Below are 22087 nucleotides of genomic sequence, written 5' to 3' on the forward strand. Positions count from 1 at the left end.
TACGATGTAATGAAATTTTTATAGCATCTCCTCCCTGAACCATCAGCCAGGAAGGGCAAGGATCAAGAGAACATGTCATCCTTTTCACGCTACCAAGGAGCTTGTCCACGTCCTCGGTATTTACAAACTCAAATCGATCCAGAATAACCTTGTTTCCAGAGTCACTGGACACCTCTGTTATAGGTTCTGTCAAAAGACCAGCGTCAAGATCCGCCCTTATCTGAGAGATTTGATCGGCAAAAAAGTCATTGAAAGCATCACAGCAGGCTATAGTTGGTTCAGGGCAATCGGTAGTTGTGTTAATTCCCTGACCATCCTGAACAGCTCTGCTGGATGAGACTCTGCCGATGCAATCCGTGCAGCACAGAACGAGTTCCGTGCTGCGTCAATTGCCACTCCATAGGAATGTAACATGTACAGGGTGAAATGTGGAGTGGGGAGAGAGGATGATTTTGTGGAGTGCTAGTTTGGCATAGTGGTTAGTGTGTTAGATGAGGATTGGGGAGGTCCAGGTTCAAGTCCCTACTCAGCCTGAAATTCATTTGGTAACCTCAGACCAGCTGCCATATCTCAGATTGATCTACTTCATAGAATTACTGTTGCGAGAATACAGTGCGCCCATGCCATATGCGGGCGCGCTTTACATGGCTTTCAGCATATGCTGAAAGCCGTGCAGGGGGAAGGGGCGGCGCGTCCCATAGGGACTAATGGGGCAAGTGCTTGTGGTGTACGCGTGCCAGCGCACCACCACACTGTCGCGTGCATGAGCCCCATACATTTAAATGGGGCTTGAGTATAGGCGGTATTTGCTTTACGCAGGGGAGTCCGGAACAGATCCCCGCATAAAGCAAGGGCACACTGTACTATCCTTTAGGAAAAATGGGATACAAATGTACCCAAGGAATAATATGTTCAGGATTTTGTTTTTCTTAATTCATTTTTCATCTTTGACCATCCCTATTGATCTTTACCCAGGTTAGTAAAGATCAATAGTTAACAGAACAGAAGTTAATCAATAGTTAACTAACAGAAGTTAGTTCTGTTAGAAATAATGGTGAACATCTACATGGTATAATCATTCTCTATTCTTTTCTTCTGTCATATTTGCCTTTCAGCTCAAAAGTAAAGATATTCCAAAGTAAGGTGGCCTGGTTACATTATGTGTGTTTCCATTAGGCATCCAGTGGGCAATGGTTTCCCATTGCCCACCGGTGCCTTCCAATCCATGGGGTTGGTGAATTCACTCTGGGTTTTAATACAAACTGTAAATGAGATATCCAGGGTGCAGATTCCTATGCCCCAAATACATTTTGTACCTTGGTAATTACTAAGTAACAAACTACATATCAGTATCAAACTGACGTTAGAGTCAACAGCACTCACCACTAGAGATCTAAGATTACAATTTGTTTCTTCACACAATTTTTTTACGTGCTCATCATTAAGGATTGACTTGGTCAGGAAGCTCCACTCAGAACATAGAATTTACTTGTTATATATAATTAGATACTTGTAATCACTTTGTTTGCCCAATATGGAAGTTATACATAGATTATATTATAACTGTAATGTAATCAAAAAATAACTTCACTTCCCTGTGGTATAACTGTAAATGGTGGAGAAAGAATATCACATGGGTCTAGTGCTGGCTCATGCCTTGTAGTGCTACCTCATGCTCTCTTACTAGTATTGAGGCAATGATGAAGTGGACCAGAAGAGATAGTGTTTTATAACACAGATCAGTGGCTTGCAGCATTCATATATATTTTTTAAAGTAACTAAAAAGTAACTATCTGCTATTTTTGAGAACTAGGAACACAAATAGCTAAGACTATAATGGTAAGTAGTGACTAACTAATAAATTTTAAAAAGTAATCTTTCCAAAGATTCCACCATCTGGAATAGAAACAAAAATGAAGAGTCAGGGTTTTTAGTGAGAAACCTCTGCAGTTTGCTGAAGTAGTAGTTATAAGGCAGACAAAATGCACAGCTTTCTTACTAGAAACACTCACTGATCATTTATGTTTCTATTGCAAATGCTGGAGTCTAAATGTCTAATGTAAACAGACAAAGGCAAATGAAAAGAAATGTGTGGGAGAACAACAAACTTTGCTCAGAGTCACAAAGAAGGTCAACAGTAGAACTTCAATTACAACTCACATAGCCTGACCTAAGTTACCTTTCAGTTAGCAACTAGCTCACATCTTCCAATATCAGTAAGTTAGCAAAACTGACCTCTTAGCCATCACCTGGCTTTCCTTAACCTTTTTTTTAAGGGTCAGACACCCTGAAAATCAAAGACCTCTTTTTAAAAAGAGAGGAGTATTTTAACAACCAGAAATGCAACAAAACTCCTCCATGTTTTGGAAAGCATATATCCCCCCCCCACCCTGTGTTGTTGTTTTTTTTGTTTTTGTTTTTTGTTGTTGTTGAAAAAGCAAGGTTTTTCAGGCCATTAACAAGGATAACAAATTTAATCTATCTCCTTTTTTTAAAAAAAAGCTAATTTTATATCCAATTCTTTTTTTAAAAGAACTATTTTGTTAAGAGTATAGTTACAAAGAAAAGATAAAAAGGAAAAGGAAAAACAGAGGACAGCTACATAGGATATGGAAGTGAGCTTGGCATGTTCATCAACATAAGCTGAACATATTAAAAAAAACAACCCAAAAACTTTCTTTTAAATCAGTGTCTACCGTACAATACCTTACAACAAAATCCAAAATCCACAAAAGAGTAATACTTTTATTGGCCATCTAAAAATACACCATGCATGCTTTTAAAGCTTCATTAGCTTCTTCACCAGATAAAGAGGTTAAAAATCACACAGGAAAAGAAACATGTCAATGTTAGAGTAACAGGCCTACATTTCGCTTCAGATGTTACTTTTGTTCATTACCTCATAGAAAGGAATGGAAAAAATATTCAAAGGATAAATGAAAAATATGTTTCTTGAGTGTTGGAAAATGCTAACAAGATGAATCATAGACTGAGGAAAACTTTTGCAGTTCAGTGCTTATTCTGGACAAAATGTTCACATTTTTGTTGATGCAGTAAGAAGCATTTTCTGCAGATGATAAATAATTTTGTGTACACAAAATAATATTTCTGCACAGAATGCTATTCTTTGTGCAAAAAAAAAAATAAATAAATCCAAATTTCTCACAACAGGAACAAAATTGCAAAAAACAAAAACCAACCCAATCATTGCTTTATTTGAGAATGAAATTACCAAAGAGTTACTTGTGTGGTTGTTGTGTGCCTTCAAGTCCTTTTTGACTTATGGTGACTCTAAAGCCATTCTCTGAGGGTGAGAGAGTGTGATTTGTCAAAGGTCACCGAGTGGGTTTACATGGCTAATCCAGAATTCGAACCCTGGTCTTCCAGAGTCATAGCCAAGTGCTCAAGCTACTACACCACATTGGCTCTGAATGACTTATATTCCTACTTATAAATGAAAAAGCCTGAAAAGTTGCTTTGAAACTTAATCAGTAACTGTTATTGTTCCAAAGTAGTTAATTACCATTATTGTTAAGTTATAGAAACTACCTTTTAGTTATTTTGCAGTACCTACATCAATATGTTATAGTTATTTAAAAATGAAACATTGGAATACTGAAAGCTACTGGCCTGCGGTACAAAAAGTACCCAAGCATTTGTATCTATGTACCCTTTGTCACTATACAAGTTACTAATAAGAGTTATAACAGTTATACACATTGTCTGGGACCGGGACAAAAATAGTCCATTTTCAATTTTCACATAATTTATGAAAACATAAAACTCACTCTCCTTAGAGCCATTTATTTGTTTTACTACTCAATTCTATATAACATTCAGTACCTGGAAGATTACATGGAATAATCTGCTTGCTGCTAGGCTTCATTTATGCTAAATACTGGAAATCAGATATCATCCCCCAACAAAGCACAATTGGTTCCAAAATGGTTTTGAAACACTGCTGTTAGTCAAGTTAACAGCTTACAAGAAATCTCAAGACAGTTTTCCTGAATGAATGAAGTATCTCTCAAGTTATAATTACACATGTGCAAAATTGTATGTGCAGCTAAAACCAAACAACCTAATAATCTGCAAGGAGAGAGGATTGGGATTGAGGGACCTGAGGAAGAAAGTGTGGATGCACAGAGTAATAAACTGTGTTTTATGTTTTCAGGAGCAAGGATTTTTTTTTGGGGGGGGGGGGGGTTGAAAGGGAAGATCCCAACTTGGTCAGAGCCTAAAGAGCTGACCAAAGCATTGGTTGATCAGACAGTAATTAATTCAGACATTTCCCCACCATCCATACAACGTACAGTCAGCTCTCCATATCTACAGATTCCTTATCCATGAATGCAACTATCCACATCTTGAATATTTATATATCTATATCTATATTCCTAATATAAAACCTTGATTTTGCCATTTTATATAAGGGGCACCATTTTACTACTCCACTGTATTTAATGAGACTTGAGCATCCACAGATTTTGGTATCCATGATGGTCCTGGAATTAAACCCGAGCGGATACCAAAAGCCCACTGGACAGTCCAATTCTATGCATGTCTACTTTGGAGGAAGCTTGTGGCAGCAGCTTCCCAGGTAGACCAGAGCTCAGTTCCCCAAGCAAAAGTCTAAGGCTTTAAATAGCCTCTTATATCTGATCACTGCTTGGAAGTAACAAGAAAAGAGGCTGCAGATTGGATGAGAAACTTCTGCTGGCCACAGTCTGCCTACCTCTTGTTTACATGCTGAAGATGTCAAAATTGATGCCTCAGCTTGCTATTTCAATGTTTTAATGTATGAATGTGTATACACCTAGGGTATCTGTCTATCTTGAATTAATTCCGAGGTTTTATAGGCATATTTGTGGGTTAGGCATTTGGCTTTATTATTAGGATTATTTGTCTCATCTATTTGAGTCTGTGTTCCAACACTTAACTGTGTGCATGTCTTCTCAGATATTATGTCCCAGTGAGTTCAATGCAGCATATTTCTTAGTCAGTATGAATCAAGATGATAAATCTTTGCTTCTTTCATTTTTGCATTGTTATTGTTATAATTGTTGTTATGAATTTATTATATCACACCTTTTTTTTTACCAATTCTGGAACTCAGACTGGCAAATTTAAAATAAATACTGTTAAAAGCATTCACTAAAACATATACATATTTATTGTAAAGTGATTGTTAAAGTAGAATTGATTCATAGAATTGCTATTGTGTGCCTTCAAATTGTTTCTAACTTACCGCTGCACTAAGGTGAACCTATCACAGGGTTTTCTAGGCAATATTTTTTTCATAAAGAGTTTGCCTTCTTCTGAAGTTGAGCAAGTATGACTTGCCTGTTTGTTGTTGTTGTTGAGTGCCCTTGAGTCGACTTTGACTCATGGTGACCCTGTGAATGAGACCAAGACCCACTGTCCTCAATCTCTCTACTGAGTCCTGCAGAACCTGGCCTTTGTTTTTCTTCATTGAGTCTAGTCATCTGGGGTGAGATCTTCCTCTTGTACTACCTCGCTCTAGCTTTCCTTGCATTACTGTCTTTTCTAATTATTCATTTTTCCTCATGATGTGGCCAAAATACAACAGCGTCAATTTAATCATCTTGGTTTCCAAGAAGAATTCACACTTGGTCTGTTGTAGAACCCATTTGTTGGTCTTCTTGGCTGTCTGTGCTATTCTCATTACTTTTTTCCAGCACCACATTTCAAATAAGTTCATTTTCTTTCTGACACCTTTTTTTTTTACTGTCCAGCTATCACATCCACATACCTTAAAAGACTGTCAGCTATCTTGAGTGATGGAGATGTATGCTGCTGCTGAGCATGGTGCTACAAGTAAACACAACCAGCCACCACTGCCAGCGAGTGCGGCTGCAAGAAAAGAAACATGGACCCATTTCAGGACCTGTTACAACTTTTCTCACAGCCTTGCTTGCCAGTGGAAGAGAGCCAGTCATATCATTCTGAAGTAACCCACTGGGCAGCAGCACATGCTTCAATCTCTCTAGACATCCAAATGGCTTTTAAAGTGAGTTCCAGGGTCAGATGGGTACTTAAAGCAGACTACATATACATATTTGATGAAGGATCTCAGCCATTATTTCTACACAGAAATTCATGTATTTTGCATAATAAAACCACACTATTTTCTGTACACCTTCCCTTAACAAAGGCCTGGTACAGACCTCCCCAAAGGGGTGGCCTGCACCTGCCCCTTTTTGCAATGGATTGGGGCCAGGGCAACCTCACCGGCAGCCCAGAGGCCCCAATCCAGCGTTTTTCCGGGCCATGGAGAAGCGACAAAATTCCCTGAAAAGGGTGTCCTTGGGGCTTCATGCCTCCTCTGCATCTTGGTGCAGCTGTTTGGTTGCCATGCCATCGATGTACGCACCCAAAAGGAATTCTGAAATGGAGCTCCTTTTCATGCCACTGGTACAGTGTGATATGCGCCCTCCAGCAGCATGGTGACATGTCCTGTGTGACACGCCATTTAGATGCGTTGCACAGGACACATCATGCACACGGTCCCTGTGTGGGCAGGGCGGTGTTGTAACAGCACCGTACGCACATAGTAGGGCTCAGGACCATGCAGTTGGTGCATGGTCCTGAGCCCTACTATCGCCACCAGGACATTGCATCCTGGCAGTTTGTACTTTACAGTACAAATGAAAACTTCTCCAAGAATGCTGAAAATATCCAAACCAAACCAATCCAAAACCCTCACTGCAGTAGACTATTTCTGTAGTGGTGTTCAGTGCCTCTTTTGTGTTGAGGATGAGAAAATTTGTGAATGTTCTTCACATCCCGAGAGAGAGAGAGAGAGAGAGAGAGAGAGAGAGCAATGAAGGGAATCATATGGCCCTCTAGATGTTGTTAGGCTGTAACTCCTAGCATTCTTCAACACTGGCCGTGTTGACTTAGACTACTGAAACTTACAGTTGAAAAACATCTGGAACATTGCATTGCTTCTGCCCCAAACTATAGGGCAGTATAGTTTATGTAGTATCAGCTTTGGTTTAGAGATATTTTTAGCAAATGGTTGGCCAAATCTAACTGCTTAGTGTATACAGTGTATACTGTATAGTGTGTAGATATCTAAATTTGAGAAAATTTGGGATTGGGGCAAGATGAGGGCATTGCCACATAAATAAGACCTCAATGAAATTTTCCTTTAGTTGCTAAATTTCTAGCATTAGACAGTGAGATGTTGAAATTATTCTGATTTAGAACATTTATATTTGCTGTGTTAACATCATCTTTGTCCTTTTGCGTCCCCTTTTCTTTGGATGCCTAAACTATATTTCTAAAAGCTGAACAGAAATTTTAAGTTACTACAATATTAGAACTTGGGGAACTGAAGGGAAATTTCACTGGGGGGCAAAATTCTTCCCTTGGGGCAATACATTCATGCCACCCACTCACAGTAGCTACACTCCTTTTAATAATAAAATTGCAGATAGAAAAACAGCCTTTATTTAATAAAATCAAACTTGGAAGTCACAGAAGTGATCTCATCCTAAGTTTTTCCAATTTTCCCAATGGGTTAAGATAGATTCTTTCTGATGATGCTTCATATGACAATTTATTTATTTATTTAAAAGGTCATAGGTCTTTGTTCAGAAGAACAGCAGAATAACACAGCTGCTTTACTGGAACAAAATAAATAATGTTTATAGCTTTTACTAACCTAACTGTAGTAGTTGAAAAAAGACAAGAACATACAGCTCTTTCTCCCTGTGACCCAGGTGTTTGGAACAAAAATACGATAAAATTGATTTGCTTTTCTATACTTCCAGCTTTATTGGCTTGTGATCCAATTGCCCCAAGAGCAAAAGACTATGTATGGCTTTTTAAGTTGCTGTTTTCTCTCCTTGGAGTGTACCAGCAAATAAAGAAATAAATAAATTCTTTAAAAGGAAGGAGAAGTGACACAGGAAGAATTGTGCAGGACAATATATTTCTGCTAGGTGTGTGCATCAGCTATAACTGTTTGGAACCCAGTTCAGGTCCCCCTCTGCAATATAAAAAGCACCCTTGCCTTATGTGAGGATCCATTCCAGACCCCTCCGTGTAAGGCAAATAGCGTGTATATTCAAGCCCCACTGAAAATAATGGGCCTCGTGCACGACGCGTGGCACACCATTCAACTTCCGTTGTGCGGCTTTCCACTGTACAGTTATAGCACCGTGGTTCCATTTTAACTGCCATGGCTGCATCCAGTAAAATCTTGGGGTTTGTAGTTTGATGGTGCACTAGAGATCTATTTGAAGATTCTAAATATATCTTCCTTGACTGCAAGTTCCAGGATTCAGTGTAGGTGATGAAGTCAAGGCTATGAAAATGAAAATTTACTGAAGCTACTGAGACATAACAAAGGGTCCCAGAAAACATCCTAGTTTGGCTTGGCCCATTCTGAATCCAAATCTCAACTATGAAATCAAAATCCTCAAACATCCTTGACTATCACTGGAAATTAATAAATGACTATAACCAGTGGCATCACTTAAGAGGGATGGTGTCCTATCAGGCCCTCCTCTGGCTGCACCTCTCCCAGCTTTGCCATACTCACAATGAGACCTCTGCTGCTGCAGCTAAGAGGAGGGCCAAGTGCACCCTTTTGTCTGCTCCTGCTCCCCTGGCAGACTATGTGAGGTGTGTGAGTCAAAGCCCACACACTGGGTGACACCAAGGGTGGGGACACCACTGACTATAATCATACTTTGCATTTTGTCAAAATCAGATCCATACAGCATGCATAGCAGCCCACCATGAAATGATGGGTATTTCCACCTTCAAAACATGCCATGTGTCATTCCAGTGTTTTGCTCTTCATACTGTTGGTCCAATAGAGTACAGTCCACCCTCTCCATATGTGGGGGATCTGTTCTGGACACCCCTGCATATGGGGAAAAGAGCGTATGCACAAGCCCCATAAAAATATATGCCACATATAAAAATACGCGCCCCATTATTTCTGCCGAGGCTTGCCTTCCACATAAGCTCAAAGCTGCAGAAGGCAAGCCCACCTATAAGGACGTCTGACTGTATTATAGGCTGTCTTTTTAGACTGTTCTGCATCATTCCATGCTTAGAGGGAATAGAAAACAACTGATTGAATGGTTGTATTCTCATATGTCCTATTTGAAAACACTTAAGGAGAACTAAAAAAAACTGGACTGAAACATTATCCAGATTTGTACAGTATATACAGTTAATCAAATATATACTGTTTTGTGCAACTCTGCAGTCCTTTTTTCATAAAGCAAGGCTGTGAACTGTGTGAAGTTCCAGGTATTGTGGAACCATCATCCCAACTCCAACCAACTCCAGAGAGCCTCATTTTGCTCATTCCAAACTCACAGAGGAGCAAAATGCTGTGGAAGGCACTCTGCATCCTTAACATGGAAACCTTACTTGGACATCTGCTTTCATGTCACAAGTCATTGCCCACACATTTGCAAGCACATCTTCACTGTCATAGGGGCTAGAAACCTTTGTTTTATATCAAAATACCAAATGCTGAAATTAATAGAAAGCTGAAATCTGAGCCTGATGTAATATTTTGTGCAAAAAAGGAATTCACCACACACACATCATTATTTGGTGGATGATACACTCTTTTTCCCCCATCGCTGTCCATGTGGGGTGTGTGAGTCAAAGCCCAACTCCACCTTCCTCCTCTATAAAACACACAAATAGCTGGAGGAGTGTAACTCATCACTCTGGAAAAAGAGATCTACAATAGATTGGAAGTGCCAGTTTCTCAGAAAGGAGAAGAGAGATGTGAGACCAGAGAGATCTGAAGAGTGATTGCAGCTTCATTACAAAGGCTGCTTTGCTGCTGAAACAGGTTATTGCCTGTCACAAACTGTTTTTATTTTGCAGCTGCTGGCTGGCTTAGCTCTTGGCCTGAAAATAAAAGCAATCTATCCCACCCAACCAACCACCTTTTATTTTTCTTAATTTTTTTAGTTTGATTTTCCTTGCAGAGTCCTGTACATTATTCAGATAAAAGTAAGTTGGCTTCTCAGCATGTCTCTCTGCTGCAAAGGGGGATAGAGAGAGCTAGAAAATTATGGCATATTTCTCTTGGTCCTAAGGTGACTGTTGCTGAAATCCTGCCCCGGAGTTGCATAACATCCAAGTGCAAAACTCCAACGGTGGAGTATTAGGGATGGAAAGTATGTTTGAAAATAGTCAGTAAGTGTTTGAAAAGGATATTGAGTGTTGGGAAATCCTGGCAAGGAGAGTTTACAGGATCTTCATGGTACAGGACTTTTCTATGAGGCTCATTGTAATTCAGGACTTTTCTGCATGAGGAACCCCCACACAAGGTGTTGGTTGTTTTTGTTGTTGGCTTTTTGTTTGCTTGTTTGTTTTGGTGCAGAAAACTATGTTTCTTGCAGAGAAATGTTGCACAGAAATCCTGTGGGGTTGTTTTTGCAGAAATGTCATGAACTGTGAATAGTCTTCGAAAATGGCTTAAAAACATATTCAAGGGTTTTCTTGCATTGGGAAGAAAATAGCTAAAGTTGCTCATTGCTTCCTTCAAGAATGAAATTAGCAAAGATTTATAACTCTTGTGCAGTTGTCCACTTTCCCCCCCACAAACTTTGTTCTGAACAGCAAGATAGTTTAATACAATGGACAATGGAATGTGCATCCACTGGAGAACAATTGCCAACATTGGCAGAGGTAAACAAATATACATCAAGTGAGAATGTGCATTCACATGGACATGTGCAACTCCACTTCCATGAGTTTTAATGGACTTATTGTGCATTGGACAAAAGATGCTGAAAGAATTCTGGCCTATGTGTCCTACCTTCTAGGAGAAAGTCTTCACTTTGAAGGGTTATCCAGCTGAAGTTCAGGAGGAAAAGAACTGCTAAAAAGGAATTCAGGGGCCTTGAATTGTCCACCCATGATTACCAACAGCAAACCAAGAAGGCACAAAGCTCACTTTAGTCAAAGTCTTCCTGTATATGGTGAGATGTACTGAATATTCACATCAATTATAGTAGCAGTTTTATACTGTTAGTATAGTATAGTATAGTATTTGCTATCAAAGTTTGTACATGTATTAAAATGTGTGTTAATCATTTCTAAGCCCCTCTGAAACAAAGTGAAAAAGAATAAAAATTTTGGGTGGGGGGGAGGTTGTGTGCTTTTTTTTTTTTTTAAGTCAGTTTTAAAACCAGATTTATATAGCTACCTTGACTCCTGGTGATACAGAAAAGATCAAGTATGAATAAAGATGATCATTGTCAACATTATTTCAAAGCATATAGACAAGTTGGGGCAGGTTTAGAGAAGAGCAACAGAGATTATAACAAATGTATGAGAACATACATACAACAGGCTGTATTTCCTACTGAAACAAAAAGCGAAGGATGATTTTTCAACAACAGAACAAACAAAATCATGCTCCTCTTTATTCCCTACTATGTTCCCAAGTACCCTTCCTGTTCAGACGTTTTGGGGTGCCTTAGATCCTGTCACTTCTTTGTGAATTCAATGACACTACCATCAATCAAATTAATCATTTCCATCTTTGGCTATCAAAATCACTTCAGAAACTCTTTTTCAGCTTTCTAAAGGGCTATTAAGTCTTTGTTTCACATGAAATCATCTTAACCTGATGCTAGTTTTAAGGTATTAATATAACTAAGAAAACTTAGCCTCTTTGCCACAGTCAACCCTCAGCTGTGCCCTGTGACTTGCCCACAGATCTCCCAGTTTGGGTCATTTCTTCCTTCAATGGACTACTCTTTAAGACAAGTAGATATGACCCTCAATCCAACCTTTGATCTCTGCTATCTCCTTTCTCATTTCTATTTTGGTTAGCTATGAATGCTGGATGTTAGAGTGAGTTATTCCAGAATGTGTGTTCCTTTATATGTTTTCCAAATATAAGTTCTTTTAGTTCCCTACACTAGGAGTATCCTAGAAATTGCCCACCCTCTTGCAAATCAACATAGCATAGCAATAGGATTTAGCAAGCATTTACATTTCTGTACTACTTATCAATGAATGCAGCACTGTCTAAGCAGTTTACAATCTGTAAGCTAATTGCCCCCAACAAGCTGGGTACTCATTTTACTGACCTAGGAAAGGATGAAAGGCTGGGTCAGCCTTGGAGCCCTGGGAGCAAACTCACAACCTTCTGGCTCCAGTACCAGCAATTAACCACTGTGCCACGAGTGCTCCTTTCCCCAACATTTTGAAGAAAGATTGCTGTTATTAGTGGGGGATCCCCAAGCCTCACACCTTTGAAAGTAACATAGGAGAGTAGATTTCAATTGGACAATAAAATGAATGCCTTGACATTGAGAGCGGTTTGGCAGTGGACCAAATTGCCTAGAGCGGTGGTGGAGTCACCCTCTGGATGTCTTCAGAACAAGGCAGGACACCTGCCTGCTGGGAATGCTTTAGCAGGAGATCCTGCATTAGGCGGGGGTTAGACTTAATGGCCTTTGGAGGCCCCTTCCAACTCTATAATTCTATCATCCATTTCCTCATTTTCTGCATACAGAGCCACCCTGGTGTTATGATTAGAAAGCCTAGAAGAAAAGCATTATTCCAAATCACTCAGTGAAAGGCACTGTCACTTTGCAGCCATTGTCTGAATCAACTTAAATAAACCAAGCTTGGAAACTGCAAATGCAACAACAGTTTCAGCCAAAGCAGAAAAGGGTCTTATGCTGACTCTGGCATCGGAATAGACAGATTGTGGCTCTCTGTTCCTTTGCTCTCTGTTTTTTGTTTTGTATTGTTTTCTTCATAAACTGTTTGGATGTCCATCATCTTTAATGGACTGGATGAAAGTGAACAAATTGAAACGTAATCCAGAGAAGACAGATGTGCTCTCACTCAGTCAAGAGGCAGATCAGAGGATAAGGCTTCAGACAGTGCTGGATGGGATTACAGTTCCCCTGAAAACACAGGTTTACAGTTTGGGTGCACACCTGGATTCAGCCTTGAGCCTGGAAGCTCATGTTTCTGCAGTGGTCAGGAGTGCATTGCCACAGATACAGCTTATGTGCCAGTTACACTCATTCTGAGAAACATCTATTCAAGTTAAAGTGATACATGGCTTAGTTGCATCCCATTTGGATTACTGTAGTATACTGTATGTAAGGCTGCCTCTGAACAGTGTTCAGACTCTTCAGCTGATTTGAAGAGCTGCAGCTAGACTGACAGGGGTTAAATAGAAGAAGTATACAACATCTTTGTTACTACAGTGCCACTTTTTACCAGTCTGTTTCCAGGCACAATTCAAAGTGCTGGTGATGACCTAGAAAAGCACTATAAGGCTTAAATCCAGGTTATCTGAAGAACTGTATTTTCCAATATGACCTTGTCCATGTCTTAAGACCTGAAGTGAAGGCCTTTCTTTCAGTTCCACCAGCCCTCATATGTACATCTAATGGAAACATGAGGGAGGGATGCTCCGAAGCTCAGGAAATCCCTTCCTACGAAGATTTAGACTGTCTTCCATGGTGTTCTTTTGGAGGCAAAGACTGAGGTTTTTTTGTTTGTTTTGTTTTGTTTTGTTTTGAATGTTTTTTGAGAACAAATGTCTGATGAGACAAGAGCTTTTAGTAAGGTGTTGCGCTGTCAGTATTGGTATTGTTGCTGTTTTAGTGGGTATATTTTAAAGTAGCTTTTATTTCTGTTTATATTTCAATTTTTTTAACTTGTACTATAACTTAATGATCTGAATAGGTATATGTACTTATACTGTGTTTGTACGGTGCTTTGAGTCTCAGGGTGAGCTAATATTAATGATAATAATAATAAATCAGCCCTCTGTATCAGCAGGGGTTTGAGTATGTTGATGACATATGCAGACATAACCATCATCACACCCTTTACACTAGCCTCTTTAAAATTGTTTGAAGATGTTGTAGAAAGAGGTATTTTGCACCTCCTTGCACAGTGCTCATCATATCTGGCAGCCAAAGGGATGGAGCCATGCTCATGAGACTTCTGGCTGCTGTTGCAAACTTGAGGAAGGAATGGGAAGAAATTAGCATCTGCTGTCTTCCCCAAGCAACAGAATAAGTACCCTGGTAGAGACTTGTACTATTCTAGTAGGCTTATTGGATCTTGTCCAAAGAGTCTAATCCCCAAACTATGTTTTTCAGCCAACTTGGTCAGCTCCATGCTTGGTCAGTTCCACCCTGTTTGTCCTATGGGTTTAACTACATCACTTTTTCTTTTGACTTTCTGTACCATAGCTACGTTTTGTATGGACTGCACATCAAGGGCTGTATGTACATTTGAAAAGGGGTGAAACAGAGCAGACAACAGTGGTAGAATACATTAAAGACCAAAAATATGACAAAAACCTCTGGGCTGGTGTGAGATTTAGAAAAGAATTGGGGAATTTCTCTATATAGATGGTGGACAGGGCTTATAGAGACTGTAGGCCAAAACATCTGGTGAGCCAAAGATTACCCTCCTTGAATTATTGTCTGGTGGGTGCACAATTCAGATTTCAATAAGAGACAAATCGTCCCAGTTCAGACGTGCTCATTTCTTACATAAAACCATTAAGGCATCAGGTTTTGAAGCATATGGATTTCTCTCTTACCATACTGAGTAAGCTTTGTTGATTTCATCTCTCACTTTCTCTGTAAATTCAGGGAGCACTGGTGATTACATTTATATTTATCAAATGAAGCAGTTTATGTAAACACTTGATTTTCTTCAGGTCATAGTTTAAAAATAATGAGTACAACCGTTTGTTCTTCAATCTGTCTTGCTGTTATGTTGCTATCCTCCCAGCAGTCCCTAATTCATTTATTACAGTGAGTATGTGTATGTATTTTATCACTTGCAAAGAACCTTGGGTTTCAATTTCAGGTGTGAGACAGGAGAGTGAGAGGGAATCAAAGATAGAGTAAACAAGGTTTATCAAGTGAACAGAAATGTATTTATTTCTCTCCCCCCACCCCCACTGCATTTTTCAGCTCAAAGCCCAGCAGTGATAGTATCCCCATGTAACAAGAAAAGAGGCAAATGTGGGCCTTGATTTTGCATCATATAAGTTGATTGTAGCTATATACCATTTTGATGTGAAGGTCTCAAGGTGGTTTGACATTTCATAAGCCTGGTTATAAAGGAAATGGGCAGAGAAAAGGGAGATGAGCAAATTTAGGCACTAACACTTTCCTGATGTTACATAATTGTTACATAATGATCTCATGACAGAGGCACTTATTGGAATGCAAAACCAAATGGCAGTTAACACTAGCCAGCTAATGGACAGGATTTCCCTTCCTCACCTCTATCTCTACTGCAGTCAAATGGAATGGCTACTGATGGAGATTCTTAATAATAATATGATTTTATTAGGAGGAAAGAAGGAGGCAAATATTATTAGGTCTCAGCTGGGTCAAGGAGAAGGTGTTAACAGTTTTGTCTCTCAGCTCTAGAACTCCACAAAAAGTTGTTCATCAATCTTTTGCTTCCCTACCTGACACTTGAATGTCTAAAAAAATGAAATCTGTTTTGTAAAGTATACATTTATCCTTGTCTTTAGGAGAATTTCATACACCACAAATAGTGAAGTATGTGTCTCTGAACACACCACAGTTAAGGGATGGTGCACTGCTATAGTAAGTATAGTAAGCTGCTTTTTGGTGGTAGTATAGAGCTGGTGCTTAGATTAGGTTTGTCTCCAATGTGTTAGTTCTCATACCAGCACAAAATACCACTTCATATGTTCAATAAGTACACTTAGAGTGCATCCACACTGACAGGAAAGTCCAGCTACCCTTTAGGCTACCCTGATCCACAGCAACCACAGGCTTCTCTACATACAGTATAATGAAGCAATTTGGGGAAAGCTGTCCACACAATTTTCCCTTTCAAACAAACCCTGCTCTAATAAATCACATTTTGCAAGGCCACAAAGTGACTTAGGGTTTTTTTCTCCACCCCTATGCTCCATGCATGCAAATGTATATATTACTGAACATCTCCCCCCTCCACACACACACATACAACCTCATACCACTGTCACTATGGTACATAGTTTACATATGCACACACAAATATCCAGTTTTACCAATGAAACCTGAGATAAATCTCCAGTCATCCTGCACATCATTTGAACAGGTTGTTGTAAAAAGTAGGTTTTATTCTGGCCCATGTAGATGTGCCCTGAGAGGAAATCTCTTCTTCAGGAGTAGGTATAACAACATGAATTATATTGAGATTCTGCAACAAACATGCTGTCATGATGTTGGAGATATGGTTTAACACCTCACCTGATCCCTGAAATCTGCCTTAAAAGCTGGTCAGCCATCCAGAGCAAGAGAGGTCTATGTTACTAGCCAGCTGGCTTCTACAGTGTCATGATACCAACCTCATCTTACCACCAAGCAATGCTCTAATGAAGAGTTTTGACACATCCCGGCAAGGGCTCCTGCTTCTGGTCCTCACAAAATCATTCCCTGGTGCAGCACCCTGTTCTCCAGAAGCACAGACCTCCATTGATCCAGATGGCTGACTGACCTTTAAGGTGAGTTTCAGGGTCATTTGCAGTCATGGTGGTAAAAAGCAGTGATGATTAAGACATCATAACTGACTAACAGCATGTCAGACATTCTGTACTTGAATGATGACCCAAACACAGTCTGGGCAACTAACCAAAGGCTGATCATTACACAACTGATATCCAGCAGCTTTTCAGAGGTTCTTTTTACTCCGGAGGGATGCTGCACAGTTTGGCTGCTGCAGCGTCCCTCTGGAAGAAAAACGGACACCTCCATGCCACCTTTTTGGCGCAGTATATACCACACCAATGTTTCTTCCATAGCACAGCCTAAATTATGCCGGTGCCTGTTACTATGCCATTGCAACCAATAATGGAATTCCACCCTCCCCCCCACCACAGACAGCTTTTGTCTATAGCTTAATATTTTAAAGGAGGAGGATATAAGCAAAGAATAGGACAGTCAATGTATTGATTCATTTGTATTGATCATGCACATCTTGTGATCATTGGCTGGTGACTCTTATAAATATTAGTGTCATTTGAGTCAATTATCATTTTCCACTGTCTGCGCAGATTCTTCAATAAGTAGGATGTTCAGTGTCTATGAAATATAATATTTGGTGGTTGAAGCAGAACAGTCAGGGATTTAGCTTGAGGGAGGGGGTAGAATTGAGGATATTGCTCTCCCAAATAAAAATTCTACTTTCCAATAAAATTTCCCTTCCACATTTCTAACATTGAAGTAACTTTAAACTTTAGTTGAGCATTGAGGAATACAATTTAGACTTCCAAGGCAAAAGGGCAGGCAAAGGTTCCAATGGAATTCAAATAAAACAAATAGAAGAGTTCTGGGTGTGAACGATTTTTATTGTCTCACTTTACACAACACTCAAAATTTGGGAAGTGAAGGAAAATTTCATTTGAGGGGGCAGAATGGTTGGGCAAGGATAATGTTCTCATTTCAACACCTTTACCATGAGCTATACCACTGAAAACAGGAATAGGGCAGTGGTGGCTGATGGCTCACTCTCAGTGGGTAGCAAATCCACTCTTTGATTTAGCCTGAATTTTAAAGGAACTTCCTTTTAAAGTGCTAAATGTGTTTTGGAGATATTCTTTGACAATACTTCAAAGGTCTGGGCTAGAACCCAGAATGGTCTGGTCACCCTGTGGGCAAGGAAGCCACTAGCCAAAACTCAGATGGGTGTTTTAGGTTACAAAACACAGGGGCTGTGCAGACAGCCCTGAAGGGGTCGTATCCAGCCGCTTCTTTTACAGCCAGATTGGGGCTGCAGCAACCACACACTGTGGCCCTGATCTGGCCTTTCCAGGGCACAAAAGGGAGCTGAAAAATGTGGCTCCTTCTCGCATCCTGGAAAGGACATGATAGCCATGGTGCCGTGGCTTTATGGTGCTCCTTCGGTGCTGTGTTGTGCTAATGCAGCACCAGAGGAGCGCCATGATGCCGTGTGGTGCAGCGCACAGCATCGTGCCACCCTGGTGGTGAAGCCGGGGCATGTCATATGGATGCTATGCCCTGACTCCACCCCCAACCCAGCCTTTAAGGCTGGTCTGTACAGGACCTTAGAATCCCTGACTCTTGGCTATGATATCTGAAGCTGATGAGAGTTGGGAGTCCTGCAACATATAGAGGGTACCAGGCATCTGTAGCATCAGAATGCTTGAAGATTCCACAATGGTAACACTGAAGTTACAGAGCATAGAAGACTAACTGTGACTCTCAGAGAAAGGGATCTTGCAGCACCTGTGTCTCTCATTGTACTGAAGGGAACAGTAAACAACACCAAATGGAAATAATGGAAATGAGAGAATGTGTTCCAGATCAGTGAGTGAAGAGCAAGCGAACAAACAATGAAATCTTTAATAAGAAAATGAAGGAAGTAACCAAATGAAGGAGGAGGGAAACATTCTTGGATACCCTTGCTAGAGAGTAAAATTGTTTCTGAAAAGAAGGCTTCTTCAAATGATAGCTCATTATTGTCACCCAATTTTCTAGTATCAGCTGAAGAGAGCTCATTAAAAGATCTCTGGGAGGATGTGTATATGTGGCTGTCTGTCTGTCTGAAAAATAAATATACTCTCACGCAGGTCATCTTCCTCACTCTGTTTTTGATTTTGGGTCCAGGCCAACTAAATATGCCTGTTTAAAACCCACTCACAGACACAGTGACCAGCCATTGCTCTCTTTCTCGCCTTTATTGCCCCTTTCTGTTCATCAGTCTTGTATATCAAAACACTGCCAGCTCCCCCTTCTGCTTAACTACTTTGACTGGCAGGAAAGAGCAGAACTGGAAATAAAAGCTGAACAAAACAAGCCACCTGTGAGGAGTGCAGACCATCTGGGTAGCCTGTCTCTTGTGTGAGCCCACCAGGCCATGCATAAGATGGGACTGAGGAATAAGCAGCATAACCCCCCCTCTCTGGAGCACAGGAAAAGGTATGAAACACAGGATGAATGGATAAGCTTTATAAATAAAGCTTAATAATAATAATAATAATAATAATAATAATAATAATTAGGATGGGAAGATCTGTCCATTTTTCTGACCCCTACACTGAGTTTTTTTAAGACCTTGGGGTTCAAGACTGTTCAAGATATGGAGGATTTTGAGAACTTAAAATACTAACTGAAATATATCCTGTGTTTCCCCCTCCCATCCTCACCAGCTAAATTAAATAAATAAGGTTATTGGAACGAGCCATGCCATACTTTCTTGCCATATCTTTGCACTAAAGGAAAGGAGGCTCCCAGGGGGAAAAAAGTGGTAACTCTAATTCAACACTTAGAAAATATAACACAAAGGGATCTAATCAAGACTTTCAAATGTCACTAAACACCCTATGTGATTCATGAATGGATAAATCTGTAAGTTTCCATTTTATTGACATTTTAAAAAAATAATCTCTATCTATCCTGACTATGAAGAAATCTGAGAATTTTGGTGAATTTTTATAAGAAATGAATTTGGAAATGAAATCTTTACCTCTTCCTAAACATTTATTTATTTATTTATTTATTTATTTATTTATTTATTTATTTATTTATTTATTTATTTATTTGTATCCCACTCTTTTCCCAGGACTGGGATGCAGAGTGGCTTCACAGCATTAAAAACAGTACAATTAAAAACACAAAAAATTGAATTAAATATAAATAAATAAATAAAAAGTACATTAAACAGGAATTAAATTATTGCAATATTAAAACAGTTATTAAAAGAATAAAGCGTATTATAAAAAGATAAAACTATAAATAAGAAGGGGGGAAACCGTAACAAATTTTTTAAATGGTCCAACATCCCAGCCTGTACTTATAGCAATTCCTTAAATTTTCTGAATCGGGCCTATTAACAGACCCTATCTACTCTGGTATAGGAGTCAGACAGGGTTGTGTGTTGGCTCCTCATCTGTTTAATCCATTTGTGGCTGATCTATCTGCCTTTATGACCATAGTAGATTCTCACCCACCTTCACTGGGAAATCATCCGCTTTTTGTATTCTAATATGCCAATGATACTTTATTACTCTCTCTATCTCAGGTGGGTATGGTAAGAGCCTTGAAAAGATTCTCTGAATATTGTGACAAATTTCAACTACTTGTAAACTTTGAGAAATCCAAAATATTGGTATTTTCTTAGAGATTTGTACTAAGAACGTGGAAGGTTGGTAATCAAACAATTGAGCAGGTCAAAAAGTATGTTTACCTTGGTGTCCTTTTTCCTTTTAATGGGCAGTGGAGTAAACAGAGAGTTAAAGTAATACAAACATGGAAAAGATCGTTGGCAGTTATACAATCTTTTTATTATAAAAAGGCAACCAGGATATTCTAGCGGCCTTAAAAATTTACAAAGCCAAATTAAGAACGCAATTACTTTACAGCATATTCACCTGGATTCTAGCCTTTAATAAGGAGATTGAACGTTTGCAGACACATTTTTTCAGGAGACTGTTATCCATGTGTACACCGTCTGACTCTCTATGCGAACTGGGATTGAATGTTCTTGAAACTGAAGCCTGGTTGATGTCTTATAGAGCCTAATAGATCCAGTCTTTTATGGTTCCTACTATCTGATGTTTACTATGCCAGTTGGGCTAAATTTTATGAAAGTAAACTAATTTCTGTGAGTTTAAATTTTGATTCTCTCCTTTTACTAACCAAAACAGAGTGTCTTGAATATATTAGGGTCTGCCTTGCAGAGCGAGAACATCAACTGACATATCTAACTCCTCTTAGGATGTGTTCTCCAGCGATGCTCGGTATCCCTCCCTTGCAGGGTAGGATTCCAGATTATTTTCAAACCCTTTCACTGCTGGTATCGAGGAAGGCCTTTTTGTTTGCAAGATTGAATGTGCACCCCTCAAATGTGACCAGGGGCAGATATTTGCAGACCCCATTTTTGAATTGCGTATGTCACTGTGATCGAGCTCCAGATGTTCTCCATCATATTGTATTGCTTTGTCCATTGTATATAATTCCAAGGGGAAAATTGTTAAGAAGGTTATTGGAAATGAATATCTGCTTGGATGGGTTATCAGTGGAATACATATTGGAAGATTGGATCCCGCATAATGGCCAATTTTTTGGTGGAGGCAACAATATTATGACTTAAATTTTTAATAATGATCCTGAAGTTTTATTGTAAATGTATGTTGTTGTTGTATGCCTACTAAAGGTTGACTGACAAAAAAAAAAATCCTTAAATACCTGTGTGAATAGGTAGGTCTTCACCTGCCGGTGGAAGGTCATCAAGGAGGAAGCCATTCTGATCTCCTTGGATAGAGAGTGCCAGAGTCTAGGGGCAGCCGCCAAGAAGGCCCTCTCTCGTGTCCCCACCAACTGTGTTTGTGATGGTGTTGGGTCAGAGAGAAGGGCTTCTCCAGAGGATCTCAGAGTCCGGGCCAGCTCATACCAGGAGAAACGGTCTGCCAAAAAGTGTGGACCTGAACCATATAGGGCTTCATAGGTAATAACCAGCACCTTGAATTGTGCCCGGAAACCAACTGGTAGCCAATGAAGCTGTTTCAATAGGGGCTTTGTATGGTCTCTGTAATCTGCCCCTGTTAACAGCCTGGCAGCAGCTCTTTAAACCAGCTGAATTTTCTGAACACTTTTCAAAAGCAGCCCCATGTAGAGCCCACAAAGGCATCCCCATGTAGAGCCCATTACAGTAGTCCAAAGGGGATGTAACAAAGGCATGTACCACCTTGGCCAGATCTGGTTTCTCAAGGAATGAGCACAGCTGGCGCACAAGTTTTAAATGTGCAAAAGCACTCCTGGTCACAGCAGAGACCTGGGCCTCCAGATTCAAAGCTGAGTCCAAGAGTACCCTCAAATTGTGAACCTGTGTCTTCAGGGGGAGTGTGACCCCATGTAATGCAGGCTGGATCCCTATTCCCCGATCTGCCTTCCGACTGACCAGGAGCACCTCTGTCTTGTCTGAAGTAAGTTTCAACTTGTTTGCCCGCATCCAGTCCATTATTGAAGACAGAAGCTGGTTTAGGACCAGGACAGCTTCCTTGGATTGAGGTAGGAAGGAGTAGTAGAGTTGAGTG

At 39.9% G+C, this 22087-nt stretch overlaps 1 protein-coding gene across 4 annotated transcripts in view; it reads left to right on the forward strand.

The window, feature by feature from the left end:
- The window catches only part of LOC149311764 (muscarinic acetylcholine receptor M2), a 228929-nt gene that overhangs the window by 79625 nt on the left and 127217 nt on the right, over positions 1 to 22087 (forward strand). Inside the window, exon 1 of one of the 4 annotated variants that reach the window (XM_089527869.1) lies at positions 18901 to 18971. The exons of the other annotated variants lie outside the window; for them this stretch is intronic. The gene's annotated coding sequence lies outside the window, so the exon portion shown is untranslated. Of the gene's footprint in view, positions 1 to 18900; positions 18972 to 22087 lie in introns of those variants that run through there. 4 annotated transcript variants of the gene reach the window in all.

The sequence above is a fragment of the Sceloporus occidentalis genome, unplaced genomic scaffold (assembly GCF_023333645.1).
Source record: "Sceloporus occidentalis isolate IW3139 unplaced genomic scaffold, rSceOcc1.0.p SCAF_5, whole genome shotgun sequence".
Lineage (NCBI taxonomy): Eukaryota > Metazoa > Chordata > Lepidosauria > Squamata > Phrynosomatidae > Sceloporus > Sceloporus occidentalis.